The sequence below is a fragment of the Topomyia yanbarensis genome, chromosome 3 (genome assembly GCF_030247195.1).
Source record: "Topomyia yanbarensis strain Yona2022 chromosome 3, ASM3024719v1, whole genome shotgun sequence".
Taxonomy (NCBI): domain Eukaryota; kingdom Metazoa; phylum Arthropoda; class Insecta; order Diptera; family Culicidae; genus Topomyia; species Topomyia yanbarensis.
The window spans coordinates 234,644,376-234,661,841 of NC_080672.1; the positions used below are offsets into that span (position 1 = coordinate 234,644,376).

General features: G+C 37.9%; 1 long non-coding RNA gene and 1 pseudogene across 1 annotated transcript; both read left to right on the forward strand.

The window, feature by feature from the left end:
• Positions 1 to 4,061: 4,061 nt before the first annotated feature.
• Positions 4,062 to 6,246, forward strand: LOC131692974 (uncharacterized). Its single transcript, XR_009306118.1, has 3 exons — positions 4,062 to 4,462; positions 5,089 to 5,730; positions 5,786 to 6,246. It is a non-coding gene; the product is annotated as an uncharacterized LOC131692974 (long non-coding RNA).
• Positions 6,247 to 16,381: 10,135 nt separating this feature from the next.
• Positions 16,382 to 17,046, forward strand: LOC131692267 (probable ribosome biogenesis protein RLP24; annotated as a pseudogene).
• Positions 17,047 to 17,466: the final 420 nt, after the last annotated feature.

Below are 17,466 nucleotides of genomic sequence, written 5' to 3' on the forward strand. Positions count from 1 at the left end.
ATGATCCGAACACAACTGCAAAGTTTTGTTCGATTCGAAGATGGTCATATTTTATGGTCAGCCACTTTCCCATGGAATCCCTCAAGTACGTTAAATCGATGTATACCTGTACACTGTTAATACCAGAAAGATGTGGTTTGCGCAAGATGTCATAGAGATTTTCGAAAAGCTGATAAAAAATCTTCAAAATGGGCCTAGTGTGACATGCGAGAAAGTGTGTGCTCCTATTTGAAAATCGAGATAAAGTTTGTTTCAGTTTCTCTATATATTTTACAAGGGAAGAAAAAATCGAACAATGAGCGCACTGAACTTTGAAATACTGTAGCGTCCTGAAATTTTGGCAAATCATTTCTCATATACTGTACAATAATACAAAAATAACCTTGGAACAAAAATAAAAGGTGCATTTTTTGTCTTTTTTCCGCCTCGGCATCACTGTGCGCCGCCGTCTGCTGCTAGCAGCAACAAACTGTGTTTAATTAAACAAAGTGTTTATTCGTTTCCGTAAGCATATGGCTTGGAAAGCGCGACTGCATCAAAATATCAGCTTAGCTTAAGGCTGTAGCTGGTGATGTAACCCAGGAAATTAGCTTCCATGGTGCACCACTTGGAGAAATTTGCAAGGGTTGATGCTGGCCGAAAACTATGAGCGCTGCACTGGTGTCGATCCTAATGTGCCGGTTGGCACATTAGTTGGGTAAGGGTGCCTTATGCTAAAGTCTTGGGTAAAACCTTAGCGGAAGCGGCACCGACTCGCTTCGTCGGAGCTGCATTCGGATTTATATGGCTTTTTCTAGAGGTTTGGAAGAGCCCAACATTGCCTTGCCCCACCATATCCTAGCAAGACTCACCCAACTCGCAGTAGCTCCGGGGGAGGGGGGGGGGGGTTCGTTAAGCCCCTGAACTTCTGTCCTCCTGTCCCTGCTGTCCCCTTGTATGTATGTATGTTTACATGTGCATCTGTATGTATGTATGTGACCAAAAATGTCACTCATTTTTCTCAGAGATGGCGGAACCAATTTTAACAAACTTAGTCTCAAATGAAAGATACAACGTTCGCATAGGCTGCTATTGAATTTCTAATGGATCCGACTTCCGATTCCGGAATTACAGGGTGATGATTACGATCACGCAGAAAATGTCAATTTTAATAAATTTTGCAATGAATGTATAAAGGTGAAAATTTTTCCAAAATGTAACTACTTCGATTTGTAGTATTAGGTCACTAACAGCCATTCAAAGTCTCTTTGGCTACATTGGCTACCATCATCGGTTCCGGAAGCCCCGGCGGAAGTATCTAAATTCAGAATAACAGTCACATCGGTTTCTCGGAGATGGCTGGACCCAGAGTTGTTAATAGTAGAGTTGCGTAAAGAGGATTGGCAACATTGGAACAATCATTGGTCTTTTTTAAATTTTGGCAACCTTTTATTTTTAGTTAAATTTCAAATGACTTAACCCGAACGCTTCAGTTAGAAGTTAACTTTGTACATTTAAAAATTTAAAATTAAGTGTTTAGTTTTATTTTGTAAAAATCAGGACGATAAATAACATCGTATAAAGAATTTAAGCTTTTTCCGGTTCTCAACTGATCCGCAGCTAAGAACGAAATGCATTGATTTTTGCCGCTTGCCGTCTGATTGGGGTGTGACAAAAAACAGTCGAATTTGCAGCGTAAGATAAATTTGAAACAGGTACATATGTATAAGTGGAATGCATACACAAATTTGTCAAAATTTTAGCTGCACTTTAACTATGAGAAATACCTTCATATTTCCACTGTCGGTGGAAGAGCTGTTCCGGTGTTTAAAATAGTGCCAAATTTGAATATCAGTGAACATATATTTTTTAATAATTGTCATTAAGCAAAATATTAACATTATTTAAATGTTAATATTACATCATTGAATTTTTTCTCATAATTATAATCACATAACAACGATACTCCCCACGCATTCGAGCATTGTTATTCTTCGTATCCGATAGGTAGACGTTTTGAGTGTTCAATAGGTAGATTTGCTTCAGTCTTTGCGCAACTGTTCTTTATAAACTGTGGCTGGACCGATTCAACCAAACTTAGTCTCACATGAAAGGTGTTGAGCCCCCGTAAATGGCTGTTAAATTTCATACCGATCCGACTTCCGGTTCTGGAGTTAAGGGTTGTGGCGTGCGATCACATAGCAAATTGCGATTCAAACCGATACTCCGATAAAAGCAAAAAAGGTAAAAAATTCGCTAAAATGTCTCTCAAACAACTTAAATTTGCAGTTCCAGGTCACCGACGGCCAACCAAACTATCGTTGACTACATTGACCACCATAGACGGTTCCGGAAGTGCCCGGGAAAAGCGGCCATCTTTCAAAATTAACGAACTCACATCAGTTTTCCCGGAAATGGTTGGGCCGATTTTCACAAACTTAGTCCCAAATGATAGCTACAGATGTCTATAAAATTTTGTACGGATTGCTTATATGGTTCCGGAAATATAGACTAAACTGTCCGGTCACATATGAAATTCCCATATAAGCCGGAGTTCAAAATTTTTTCCAAAGAGGGGACTCCATGGAATTTCAGAAATCGAATTCGTATTTTTGATGCCAAACATCTTTAAAATGCACGAAACGTCGAGATGTTATGCTATCTCGAATTTTTTTTTTATGAAAATCGACTTTTTGGGACTTTCAATTCAATATTACCATGGCTGTTGTTTCTTTTGCAAAATTTTAGAACTTGAATAATGATTTCTTTTCTTGTATATAGTTGTCAAGTCATGTATAATAAAATTTTAATGTATACATTTTAAAGCTTTTAATAAATATAAGCAACTCAAAAATTCTCGTGTTCATGATTGAGAAAGGCACAATTGCACCGCTAGGTGAATTAAAACAGGTTTTTATTTGCTCTTTGGCATTAGGATTAGCGATAATATTTCAAATGAAAGATACTACTGGAAAGCCACTTTTAGAAAAAGTCGATATCGATGTAAAGTGAAGTATGCACGCTTGCACTTCAGAGGTTGCGTGATATCAAGACCTGCAATTCCAGTTCTTAGTTCTCAGTGTCGTTGGAAATTTGAGTAACCGCTATTGAGAGTATGAACTTCAAATTGATTCAAAAAGAAAATCAATTTTTTTTTTTGGCTCAGCACAACATATATAAGCTCATTAGGAAAATTTAGTTTTCCTTACATAATGCATTGATTGAAGAATATTGATATGTTATTAACCCTTAAATGCGCAATGTTGTTTTAAAACAACACCCTGAAAATTGTCTAAAAATTATCGCATCAACGTAATATAGCTGTGAGACACATTTCACTAAATCCTAAAAAAAAATTGATTTGCGCCTTTAAGGGTTAACAGAGCATTAGCAATAATTCGTTTGTATGTCTATTTTATGGGCCATTTTTCCGCTTTTCCATTGATTTGGTTACGCCTTTGAGATTTCTAGCCCTGATGTTGTCCTATGCTGATTTGAGCGATTCTCTGAGTCCTGCCACTATATCATATAGTATATCCGAAGAACGTGATAAGAGTTATAAGAAATTTGTATGATGCAACTGACTGTGCTTCGTTCTCAAGTAAACACGAAGGGAATCAGATCCGAATCGTACATCCATATTCTAGTTGCAGTTGAAAGCTGGAAAATCCAACCAGCGACAATCGTATTTTCTCTGGTTCTAAACAATAAAATCACGTCGGAAGTAGTGCGCTGTATTCGCACAATGGTGCGTTATACAGCGCACTACTTCCGACATCATGGATTAGCACTAAACAAGAGAAAAATGATTGTCGCAGGTTGTATTTTCCAGGTTTCAACTGTAGGTAAACAGGTCTATTACGCTCCCCTTAGCAAAAATAACTATATTTCAACGTTAGACACTATGATCTCCGCATCAATTACTCCAATTTATTGCTATATTGGTTAGAAATTAGCACCTGCTTCATTTTTTATTGAAAGCATCCTAATACAAGCATTATTACACATTTTTCAAATACGCTTTCTTCTTTCACCGAGGGAAATATGCCGTCCAGTTATAGCTAAGTATGCACCTCTTGCGAAATGAGGTCGCGAAATATTTTTCCTTTTTCCGTGCGGAATTTTGACATTTGCTCGCGAAAACTAGTCTGTGCGTTTGCCGTTAGATGTCGCTTTTGACAGCTGAAAATCGTTATCAGCTGTTGTTTGTTTATTTATTTTTCATGTTGATATTTTAAAATTGAAAAACGGTGTACATAAAACAAGCTTGTGAGTTGCTAAACGGTTTCTCCAGGTGTCTTCCTGGCAAACACGCCCGAGTATATCCCAGAGAATGGTTACAGTGATGATGTCTGAGGTTTTGCAGGAAGTTCGATGCACGGTTACATCATATTTCACATTAGTGAGCGCCCACAACAATATTGGCTGAGAATCTGTCTTAACCGAATGCATGTGTGTGCTAACGTTTCGCTCTTCATCAGAAGTAGGTTTATACCATACCGGTTACACAAGTGAATCCTTGCTTTTCTTTTGAGAAGTTCCTAGCCGAGTGTAGTACGAATTGCCTTTCCGGTATAATATTTGCGGTCATGTATTTACCATACTGGTGATATTGGAAAACACATTCGTGTGAGAGGTTGTACGAACTTACCGTGTATGACAAAATGTTTGTGAAGAAGGAACCTAACGACGCATTCATATTAAAATTTTTATTGACGTAGTTCCGGGACAAATGTTCTCAGTAAAATTTAGTTGAAATTTTGGCTAGCTCTAGCTAGTATCCGGCTCCAGTGACAGCCGATTTTAATGAGAATCAGTTGTATAACGGGAGTCGGACGCTAACTAGATTTAGCCAAAATTCCGGTTAATTTTTGGACTGAACTTACTGGGTTGAGCTGACTAACGGAAGTGTTTCGGAGCAACAAATACTTGCTCTTTTTTATTCCGGTCTGCTACACGAAGAAGAAAAATGAGAAGAGAATACAGGTACGATTTTTTCCCTGTTTGCTCCGGAGTACTTTCAGTTTCTTCGTGTTCTGGAACAAACGTTTTCTAATATTCGTCTATTATTTTATTGTTCGCTTATGTTTGTTTTTATTTTGTTTTCAGCAAGAAAAAGTAAGGAACCGAAAAGTAACTCACATCTGCCCTATACTTAACCTATTGATTCCACGCAGTTGCAAAGATGCGAGCTCTATGGAAATCGATTTCACCATTAAACTCAGCCAAACATGTTTGGATACATCGATTTCAACATCAATACAATTGCGATGCCGACATTTCCCCTGAACGGCAGCGGAACCTATGGATGCACCATCATGTACAAACTGGAAAGAAACACAAGTGCAACCCTAACCGAACACATGAACATACGAGAGAGCGGCTGTATAAGAAAATGGAACAAAAAATAGTTACGAAGCCGCACACATGCACTGCCATGCGACAAAGAGTCTGGTTGCTAGAATGGGACTAGATATTATAACAGCTAGAGGGCACTTGCCGGTGCTAGCACGATTCTAAACGCGCTAAAGGCAGTTAAATTCGAGGTACCAAAACTAAACATAAACTTGCAAACTTTCTTACATCTAAAAATTTGCTTATACGAGTATTGTCTATCTCGCACTGATGCAAATTAGATGGGCGCGTAATTCAACGTACGGTCTTGTGGCGCATGGCTGAAAAGTCGCAATGTAGATTTAAGAAAAAAATCGCAATACACAGTTACGATGAAGAGCGAGCCAATATGTATAAGTATGATTTTTTGAATTTGTATATGCATTTTTCTTTACTTCCTTTTTTATTACAGGTACCATTTTGTGAGCATATACGCCAACGCATACCTAGGATATACATGTAAAGGACAGATTCAAGGAAGAATTCGCTACCCTACCTGCGGTATAAACCAGTTCGTGAACTATTGCTTTTCACAATACAATGGAGACAAAATGTTTAAGCTGGTGTTGCATTAGAATTAAAAAATAAAATTTAATTATATTCCAATTAGTTGTAAACAGTTTCAAATGAGAAAATAGGCTCTTTACCCTATTATAATAACCAAATGAATAAAACAAATCAAATTTATAATACCCGCGATATTACATTTTGTAGCAAAATTGAACATTATTGTTCGCAGCTTTGCTTAACCACATGGCTAGTGCTATGATCCTATTGACATATAAAATTGTTCCTATTAGCGACCCTCCGAAGCATCAGCCCAAGGCAGGAAATGAAAAAAATAAAAATATTACACCAATTCAGTACATTTCATGCTCTGTATGTGCAGCTTTTGGAATATGAAAATTTTTGGTATTTCAAGCTAATGATAAAATAATATTTCATTGGTTTCTCAGAATAATAATTATATCACTATTCAATATTTTACTAACATGAAAACTTTTGTGTTGCGAGTCTACTTTTAAAATGCGTTTTCTGCCGTTAGATTCAGAAGCTTTATTTGTCATTTTCAGGCATACTAAACATAATTCTACCGAAAACAGGCCGATCGGAGGTCATACATTGCATAATTCACGTTATGTTTCAGTGTTCACCGAGGGTTACTGTGCCCTTATTCATCTTAGCTCCTATATTCATCCCACCCATTTGAATACAGTTAGAACAGTGTCTGCTCCCTCTATTCAACGCATTAGGTCAAATGATAGGATGAATAAGGGTTCGTTGTACTCGACTTTCGCTCAAACGCGAGTATTTTACATTTTTCAAACCAGATTTTTTATGTTACTGCTTCTTAAGAACGAAGCATTTATTTAAGCGCAATCCAATCACTGTAAGCCGAGTTGCAATCGAAAAAGTGTGACATCCTAACTAATGAGATGAATAACGGCTCCACTACCCTATAGGCTATCGCAATAGAACAAAAATAAAGGATTTTTCTAAGGAAGAAAATCAGATTTCAATATGATATACATAATTAAACCATCACAGACAAACAGGCATAACACTATTGTCTTCGAGTGTTATGTTTGATAGTCTGTGATTGTCCTAAAGGTTGGGATAAGCTAGTAACGCAATGCATGTATGTTAACGGATATTCATTTGCTGCTTACACGAATATTATTGATTTATTTGTTGGAACATTGATGTCTGTTCTCTGTGGTGGTAGTAAATCAAGCAATTCTATGTACCATGAGACAGTCCTTAACGTGCTGAAAAACTTTGCCGCAGACATCACTCTTCTAAATTATCATTATCTCGAAAAATGCTCGAAATACAGGACATTAAAGAAATCGTTTGCGCATAGAGCTGTCTGAAAAATTCGAAGGAACTAGATCAATATCCAGTCCTTTGCTAATTGAATGCCGTTATTACATAGGAAAAACTTGAGAGCAAAGCAAAGATATTGATGCCTATTTTTAGACATTCCATTGGTTGAAGGCAGAGTGAATAACGAACCAGTGCGGCTCCTTCCTAATAAGACCAACAGAGGCTCATTACCCTACCATTGGCGGAGGGTTTTGAAATTTTTTTAAATAAAACATAAAACACCTTCTTCGATACATATTCATGATCTGTATATGCTGCTGTTGAAATAAATAAATTTAGGGACCGTTAATAAATTATGTAACACTTTTAGAGGGGATGACAAAATGTAACAATTTGACATTTGGGGGTTGGGGACTATGTTGAAACATGACATAAGATGTTTGTATTGAAACTATTGCATTTAATTGTTTGTTTACCGGCGCCTTGCTCCCCACTGTCCTACACTCATGACTGTAATTGCTTGATATTTCTCGTCCTGGTAGTGGCATATGACGTAGTACTTTTTGGCGGAGGGTTTTGAAAATTTTTAAATAAAACATAAAACACCTTCTGTATCGATTTTGTTGGCTATTTTCGGCAAATTTGAGACTAAGAGAAACGAAAGCAATGAAATTGAAAGACGGATAGGTATTCTAGAGCGAATCAGTTATAAACTTAGAACGGAAAACTAGAACTAGGCAGGCTCATATGGGCATGATCGAAAGGAAATGTGCCGGCGTCGGCGGTAAAACATGATGATGAGTTATGTTCTACCATAGACCATGCGGTAGACTTGGGTGGAACGCCCAACTCCTACTCTGCAGAAGGCAAAAAATTCTTCACATTTCCTTTCGATCATGCCCATATGAGCCTGCCTAGTTCTAGTTTTCCGTTCTAAGTTTATAACTGATTCGCTCTAGAATACCTATCCGTCTTTCAATTTCATTGCTTTCGTTTCTCTTAGTCTCAAATTTGCCGAAAATAGCCAACAAAATCGATACAGTAGAACCTTGCGGCAATTAAAACATAGTAACATAAAACACCTTCTTCGATACATATTCATGATCTGTATATGCTGCTGTTGAAATACATAAATTTAGGGACCGTTAATAAATTATGTAACACTTTTAGAGGGGATGACAAAATGTAACAATTTGACATCTGGGGGTTGGGGACTATGTTTAAACATGACACAAGATGTTTGTACTGAAACTATTGCATTTAATTGTTTGTTTACCGGCGCCTTGCTCCCCACTGTCCTACACTCATGACTGAAAATGATCGCTTGTCCGACGGTAATCACGGTAATTGCTTGATATTTCTCGTCCTGGTAGTGGCATATGACGTAGTACTTTTTGGTGTTATCGAGTGATTCTTGCTCCCGCGCCAGCCGAATCACGATGGGATTGGTTACGGCGTACTCAATCACTTCCCGCTCGTATGTGACCGAGAACATCATCTGGCAAGACGACGACAGCTGCTTGTGTATCCGGATGAATCATAACGTGCAAAAATCAGTACAAAAACGGCAATCTTCTTAAGGTCGAAAGCCCGGAACTTTATATTGCAGCCCATCAGCTTGCCGGGTGTTCTTATGATCAGCTTCGCACTTTTGACGATCTCCCCACCGCGAACGGCGTAACGAAGTTTGATTTCCGGACAAAACTTTGCCATTTTGGCAGCTACTTCCCCCTTCTGAATTGCTAGTTCATGCGTGGGGGAAAGGCACATCACCTGCGGAGTTTTTTAACGGATCGACTCAACTGAGAACTGCCAGCACGAAAGCATTGGTTTTTCCTGTTACCGACTGACTAGGCGATAATGTTCTGTGGCGGATCGGCCAACAGAGTATGTAGAGCCGTCTCCTGAATCTTGGAAGGGGCGTTGAAACACAGACTCCCTGAAGCAGTTCCGGCTTCAGATGTAAAGCTTCTAAAGTTTTAACTGAGTACAGCGGTGAAAAAGGATCCTAGACTAGACTAGAAGGATTTTCCGCATTTTTTTCTCTTTTCATTTTCTATCCCATTCCCATTAGAAATTTTGATTATTTTTAAAAACAGAAACCAGTTGGCAAAATGCACTTTAAATAACCTCTCAGATCGCTAACCTATTTGTATTGAAAAAAACACTTACGAGTGCAGAAATGCCATCGTTTCGACCGGGTATTAAAATTCAATAGCTGCAATGTATGGGAAAACGGCCTGATTCAGCACGGGTACTGTCCCTTCGGTGGTTTATTCCTCGCAATTCGCAGAAATTTTGCCCAGAGCGACCTTGCTGAAAAAACGATGCCTTCTTTTGTCTGCTCACCTCGCTGCCATGAAACCGATGATGAGCGCTTTTTCCAAACGAGTCACACGGTTGGCCCGATTGAACATGTCGTGCGTGTAGGCTTCCGTTATGTTTGTTCTGAAAATCAACAAGGACATCTAGATATGCAAAGGAATGTTTGGAGGAGGGAAGCTAGTGGTAAAAACTTACCGAGAAAAAGTCCTTTCCAAGCATTTTGCCGTTGTGTTTACTGCTGACCCATTATCACCGCGTTCTTCTGCTGGATGGTTGATGGTGTTCGGTGATGTGTCCACTGGATCTGTATCCGCTATGGTTGCTGCTCGATCTGAAAAAAATCATGATATAAAATATACGTGAATGAGTGAACGCGAACTTTTTAAGAATAAGGTATTTCATTACACTGTACTGATCCTTTCCAAATTAAAAAAGATAATAAAAATATCTCACTTGCTGCACCAACTGAATTAAAGGACCTCCTGCACGCATGGTACAGTATCGTATGCTACTGTGTTTGACCGGTGCTGTAGCTGTTTCGTTTTCTGCGGATGGGTGATCATAGTTCTGATTTGTTTGCTGCTGCAACTGCCAAAGTTGGCCAATGGTCTTCTACATCTGCCCTGATTGGCTTGGATCGTTTGCACTAGTTGCGGATGTAGACTAGGTCATACGTTGTTGTTATTGAGGCAAACTGCTGAGGTAGATCGATGTTTCCTGCTTCTACCACTAACGGAAAAGACTGCTCTAGCGGCTTTGAAAAATAGTAAGTCGGAACGATTTTTATCATTTCTCCAGCTGTACAATCCTCTGCCGTTGCGACTGAATCCGGGTTTGTTTGGGCGCACTGTAAATAATCATTACATACTGAAAGATTATTTTGAATTAGAAATTAAAGAATTCCAATCATATTTTATAACTCACCATTCGAATTTCAAATATTGCATAACAAAAGCAAATTCTATATTAAGATATTTTGACAGCTTGCGATGAAAAAATACACAAATCTTGTTTTTTTGTATTTTTTATCGCAGTCTGTCAAAATTTCGCGAGCCTCCGCAGCGGAATAATACCACTGATCATTACTTCGCAAGGAAAAAGCTTGCCGTGGTGACAGCGCATAGAAAGCAGCGCTATCTCGCGGAAGTAATACGAAACTTATCGTTTGTCGAACCGTGTCTCGGCTAACTACAAATTTCGTTATCGTTTTCGCGAGAGCTGCGTACCGCTTACGCTTTTTCGTTTCCAAAAAAATTTTTCGCGAGCATTTCGCGACGTTTTTTATGCATAGGTTTTGTATAGGAAATTTCATTTCGCAAGAGGTGCATACTTAGCTTATAGTGGAATGAAATAGATGGTATGACCCACAGCAATCGGTAAATATGCCCATCAAAAATAGGGTTATAAGCCCCAATCGAATTGCTGAAATTTTTATCATGCTGAAAAAAGGTCACACAATATACGAAACCTCGATGTACTTAAAAAAACTGTTTTAATCCACTTAGCGGTGCAATTGTGCCTTTCTCATTTCTTCAAACTATAACTCCATGACCGATTTCGTTCAATATAATTGTGGAAATGTCGATTACATTCTTAATACACTTTGCATCTACACACACTCGCCAGCCACGGACCTGATGTCCTCCTTACTTCCCTAGCTCCTGTAAAATCCATAAATCCTATGTCAGTCGAAAGAAAATTAGTTTGACGATTTTCAAAGTGATTGCATAACCTTTCTATATGAGAAAGGCAAAGGCAAAAATTTGCCAAAATTCAAAAAAGTCAATCTTTGTCAATTTTATTTTTCGAGATATCATCAAATTTCGACGTTTCATGCATTTTAAAGACATTTAGCATCAAAAATATAAATTCGATTTTAAAATTTTCCTATTCAGTTCCTACTTCTATGAACTCAGGAACCGTCGTAGGTGCGGCCAATGTCAAAGCGACTTTGAGGTGTCTTTAGTGAACTAGTCTGTTAGAGTGGTATCAGTTTATATGTGTGATCGCACTCTTAACCCTCAAAAAGGCAAGCTATAATTGTGACTTCAAGATGCATCACCCAACGAAATCGTGAGCCTCTTTTTTGTCGTTTTATCAGTGAGGGAATCGAAGCCCCGAAAACATTCGATCATTTGCATTTAAAATTACAAGTTCCTTGAAACTAGAGAACAGTAACTAGCCGTAACTCCAGAAACGGATTTAGATCGACATAAAATTCAATAGCAGCCGAAATTTTTTTCGATTAGGCATAAAATCTAGTCGTTTCATGCATTTTAGAGATATTTGGCATCGAAAGTACGAATTCGATTTCTGAAATTTCATGTGGTCCCCTTATGAAAAAAGTGTTCCGGTTTATGTGGGTATTTCATAGGTGACCGGAAGGTTTCCGAAACCATATAACCGAACCGTACAAAAGTTTATAGACATCTATGACGATTATGTACCTTTCATTTGGGACTAAGTTTGTGAAGATCGTCCCAACCATCCCCGATAAACTGATGTGAGTTTGTCAACAGTTTTTACGGCATTTAATTAGCAAGGGACTGGAAGGTGAAGTATATTTTTCAATATTTAGAGCCATAGTACTCAAGGGAGAACAAGGTGTTGAAGGGAGAAAGTTTAGAAAAGCGTGGAAGGATCATATATGCAAGCTTAGAGCTCACCGGCGACTTAACTTTTTGTCTGCTACCGTAGGAGTCAGGGTCTTTTGGCATTAGAAATGCGAATCACTGAGTCTACGGCATGTCCGGACAAGCGTAAAGTAACTAAGTCGCCGGTGAGCTCTAAGCTTGCATATATGATCCTTCCACGCTTTTCTAAACTTTCTCCCTTCAATACCTTGCTCTCCCTTGAGTACTATGGCTCTAAATATTGAAAAATATACTTCACCTTCCAGGCCCTTGCTAATTAAATGCCGTAAAAAACTGTTGACAAATTGACTCAATAGGTCGTTAACAAAAAAATGGTAAAAATATGATGCGAGTTTGTTAATTTTTATAGGGTGCGATTCTTCCGGGGCACTTTCGGAACTGTCTATGATAGTCAATGCGATCGACGAGACTTCGGTTGGCCGTCAGTGACCTAGAACTGCTAATGCAAGTTGTTTGACACATAGATATATTCATTTTAGCGAAATTTTTAGCTTTTTGCCTTCATCGAGGTATCATTTTGAGTCGGAATTTTCTATGTGCCCGCATACCACAACCCGCAACATCGGAACCGTAAGTCGGATCAGAATTCAATTTAATAGCAGTGTACGGGGTAGTAAAAGCTTTCATTTGAGTTTGGTCCAAACGGTCTAGCCATCTACGAGAAATCGATGTAATTGTTATTCAAAGTTTGGATACTTCCGCCTGGGCCGCCGGATCCAGCGATGGTGTCCAATGTGGCCAAAGAGACTTTGAATGGCTTTTAGTGACCTAGAACTATAAATCCAAGCAGTTGTGGTCGCATTTTTGAAAAAAAAATCACCTTTATACAATCTTTGCAGTATCCGTTGAAATCGGGATTTTATGTGTGATCGTACTCATCATCCTGTAATTCCGGAACTAAAAGTCAAACCCACACAAAAATCAATAGCAGCCAATGAAAACGTTGTACCTTTCATTTAAGACTAAGTTTGTGATAATCGGTTCAGAAAAAGCCGAGAAACTGATGTGGACAAAATATAACAAGATTTTCTATGTAACCATACTCTTCAACTCGTATCTCCGGAACCAACTGTCGGATCAAAATAAAATTCAATAGCAGCTGATGGGAATATTTTCCTTTTCATTTGCGACTAAGTTTGTGAAAATCGGTTCAGCCCTCTCTGAGAAAGCGATGTGGTCATTTTGTTGACATGTCTGCACATACACATACACGCACACATACACACATACATACATACTCGACGAACTGAGTCGAATGGTATATGATACTCGGCCCTCCGGGCCTCGGTTAGAAAGTCGGTTTTTGGAGCAATTGCATAACTTTTCTATATGAGAAAGGCAAACATCACTAAAATACAAAATTGCCTAAATAGTTAATTTGCAGTCTTGTTAACAATGGGGCATACCATCCAAAACTTAGTGGTGCGTTTTGGTCGGCGATGAGGTCTTGTGAAAACATGCACACATAGTTTTAAGCCATTTTAAAAACTAAGGTAGGAACTTTAATATTCTAATAATCTACTCTAAATAATTCTACCAAATCCGACCCTCTCTAGTTGGTTGGAATGCTTATAGAAAAATAGAGGAAGCTTACATCGAAATGGCCCTTTTTAAACTTTTGTGTATAGTGTTGTTTTGCAGCATAATAAAAATGCCAAACTAACTAAGTACGTTGAATTCATGAAATGCTACTGTTATCAGTCATTTTTGCTTTTCAGATAATTCAGGAGTGCTGGAAATAGGACTGGGGCATTTTGCCCCGGTGGGGCGTATTATACCATCTTTCCCTAACGATAATTCATTTTGACAGCAGCTAGGATTATTCGGAGCTGTTTCAGTTGTCTCAAGACAAATCCGACACCAGGCTTCTTGCTCTTCTTAATTTTCTCCACCAGGCACCACTGAAAATCTAAAGACAACAAGCGACCATCGTTGCCAGATCCTTTCGGCACTTTTCACAACCTAGCTGCGTTTTAAAGTTAAATTCTATTTTTATTCTTGTCTCTCTTAACTTATATGTAGCAATATCATCAGTCAAGACTATAATTAAATTTATATGAAATATTGATGTGTGTGAAAAGTATCTAGAATGCATCCAACAGCACTGTTATTTAACCCTTTTGTGAACATTATGAACGCTATTGATTGACAAAACGTCAAATCAGGAGCTACACGCAGATGAATCAGGCCTTTTTGAATCAACAAAACGTTTAGTTGAATCTAAAACGTGGCGAATGACTGTTTCAAACTGAAATGGGCGTTTTTCGAAAGCATGTATTTGGTTTAATTCAACAAATACTTCTGTTTACATTTTAAATAGAAACATGGTTGAATTAAAATAAAACTTGTTAGATCTAACTGATCCCTTTGTTAAAAACCAACAGAATCTTTGTTTAATTTCAACTAAATTTGAGTTGTTCTCTCCTTTGGTTGATACAAAAGATTTGTTTTTGTTTCTTCAAACTTGTTTGTTCGGTTAAACTTATCATGATTTTGTTGTTTCAAACGAAATATTTGTTGAACCTACTGAAAAGCCAACAAATGAATTAGTTGGTAATTTCAACCAACACTATTGATTGAATCAAACCTGAATCTTGTTTGTCACTATATCAAACGGGAAAATTGTTATTTAAAACCAAAATTTGTTCTTGCCGATTTTTTTTTCTGCGTGTAGTTCAATATTGAGGTTAGGACTGGATCAAATTGGCTTGCCATCTTCTTTTCTCTTAGGCAAAATCCACAAATTTTAATGTCATTTTTATGAAACGCATTGTGACATCTGATGATAGCTTCTCAAGCGCATAACTGTACTAATGAAGCAGAGAGTTTTCAACATTATACAAGTATTCTGCCGACGCTGTACGTCTCAGATCGCATGACTTGCTCCGAAATGAAAATATAATAAGCGATAAATTTACTTCTGTATTTAGGAAACTTCGTCATGCATTCTCTATAATTCTTTAAGTTATACAGCAAACCCTGAGATAGTGTATTTTATGTTTCTATTCGTGAAAGTGGTAGATTTTTTTCAGAAAGATTGTGACCGAAGGTAAAGAAGAGTTCGCTTTCATGCATTCCCTAATAAACATGAACTGTAACAAAAACGAAATGTACAATGTAACAGAGCAGTACTTTTATATTAACTATAATTATAATTAACTGAACGATTGCACCTAAAATAATTATTGTGAAATCCAGCTTCAATGAGATCTTTTCTATATCTCTACTTGCTCATTCAACGCATAATTTTTGAGAAATACCTTGTATATTTACTTTCCTTTCTCTATTGTATTTTCAATGAAAACTATGGCTTACATGGCTCAGCCAGAACACGAATCTAATTTGATTTCAAACCAATCAGTCATATTTCAGTTCCCAATATCATAATATCATCAAAATGTTAGGATTGTGATATTTATGAATGCGGTTTTAGTTAGCGTTGCAGAAAAATAAACAGTTTTAGATTGAATTTGTTTATTATCACAAACAACCACAATTTGCTGTCTGTCTATCTCTAACGACCTATTCACAGTGTTTCCGAATAGGCGAAAACGTGATCGAAATGGTTTTGACCACGAAAAACGATTTTCGAGCTATAGTGTCTTCAGCAAAGTTTGTCTATAAAATATTCCCCATCTTATTAAAGTATTAATTTGGTGATTAATCTCCCTTTAACTGAGAAGCAAATTTTTGTTTGGTCACTTGTGAAAATGATAAAAAACTGCGTTCATCAAAGTTGTAGGAAATATAACAAGAAACAACTTTCCTGAAGAGACTATGTATCTATCTTTTGATTTTAATAGACATTTACAGAGTTTTCTATGATACACCCCTGAAAATCATTTTTACATTTCTTATAAAAGAAATGTATAGAATTCGCTCAAACTTTCAAGATTTTTTCCGAGGCCCGTAGGGCTGAGTCTTATATACCAATCCACTCAACTCGACGATTTGGGACAATGTCTGTGTGTGTGTGTGTATGTAACGGACAAATTCTCATTCGTGTTTCTCAGCAATGGCTGAACCGATCTTATCCAAACCAATTTTAAACGAAAGAACTAAAACCGATTTAATCCACCTAGCAGTGAGATGAGACATTTCTTACACATTTCACTATTGGATTTGTCCTTTTATTTATTTACAACACGCGTTCGTTGGTTCGGTGCTGCACACAAAGCATCGAAAATAACGAAAATCTTAAATCTTCTAGAAAACTACTCAGAATGAGGATAGAAACGTGTTATTTCTGCTCCAGTAAAATCTTTCCGGGTCACGGGATGGTTTTTGTTCGGAATGATTGCAAGATTTTCCGATTTTGTCGCTCTAAATGTCGCCGTGCATTTAACAAAAAGAAGAACCCGAGGAAAATCCGCTGGACCAAAGCCTACAGGAAGACACACGGAAAGGAACTTACCATCGATCCCGCGTTCGAGTTCGAAAAGCGTCGCAACGTTCCGGTCAAATACAACCGGGAATTGTGGAGCAAAACGTTGGACGCTATTAAGAAGATTACGGAAATTAAGGAACGTCGCGAAAGGCACTTTGTTATGGAACGACTACGAAAGGCGCGGGATCACGAAATTCACAACGATATCGTGGACGTGCAGAAGAATATCGCGCTGATCCGTTCCCCGGCTATTGGTTTGAAGGAACGGCGAGCTAAGGAGGAAGCACAACAGTAGGCCCTGCTGATGGACGTGGAGGAAGATGAGGAACAGATCGAGTATGTCGATGCTCGCCAGCTGGAGAAACAACTGGGAAGTCTTCCGTCCAGCTAGAGCAGGACGCAGAAATGATGAAGGCTTGAGCAGGGGAATTGGTTAAATTGTAATTTAGTTGGAATCACTTTTCATTCACTGTTGGTGAGGACGAATGTACAGAATGTAGGGGAGAGAGGGTAACAGTGGATCAGCAGGAACTATGAAACATTCGCAATAAAATCACAATGCATGATCGGAATCGTCTAATTCCCTCATATTTCACAATTTCTAATTCTTTACACGTGTTGCTATATTTTGGAAGAGATCTGATAACTCTATCTCTTTTAATGGATATTTGTTTGTTTTGTGATAGCCAGAGTAAATTTGCAATGATAAACATTATTCCATCTTTATGAATTACCATTCATTGAATAAATGTTTAGTCTATTGCTATTTATTGCAAATTTTATGCTCAACATTTGCCGCGAACAAAGTTTTTTGGTAACTACTCATGGTTCTGTGTGATTTCACAATTTTCATGAATAGACCCATTGGGTAACTGTGAAACGATGGCGTATGGGGAACAG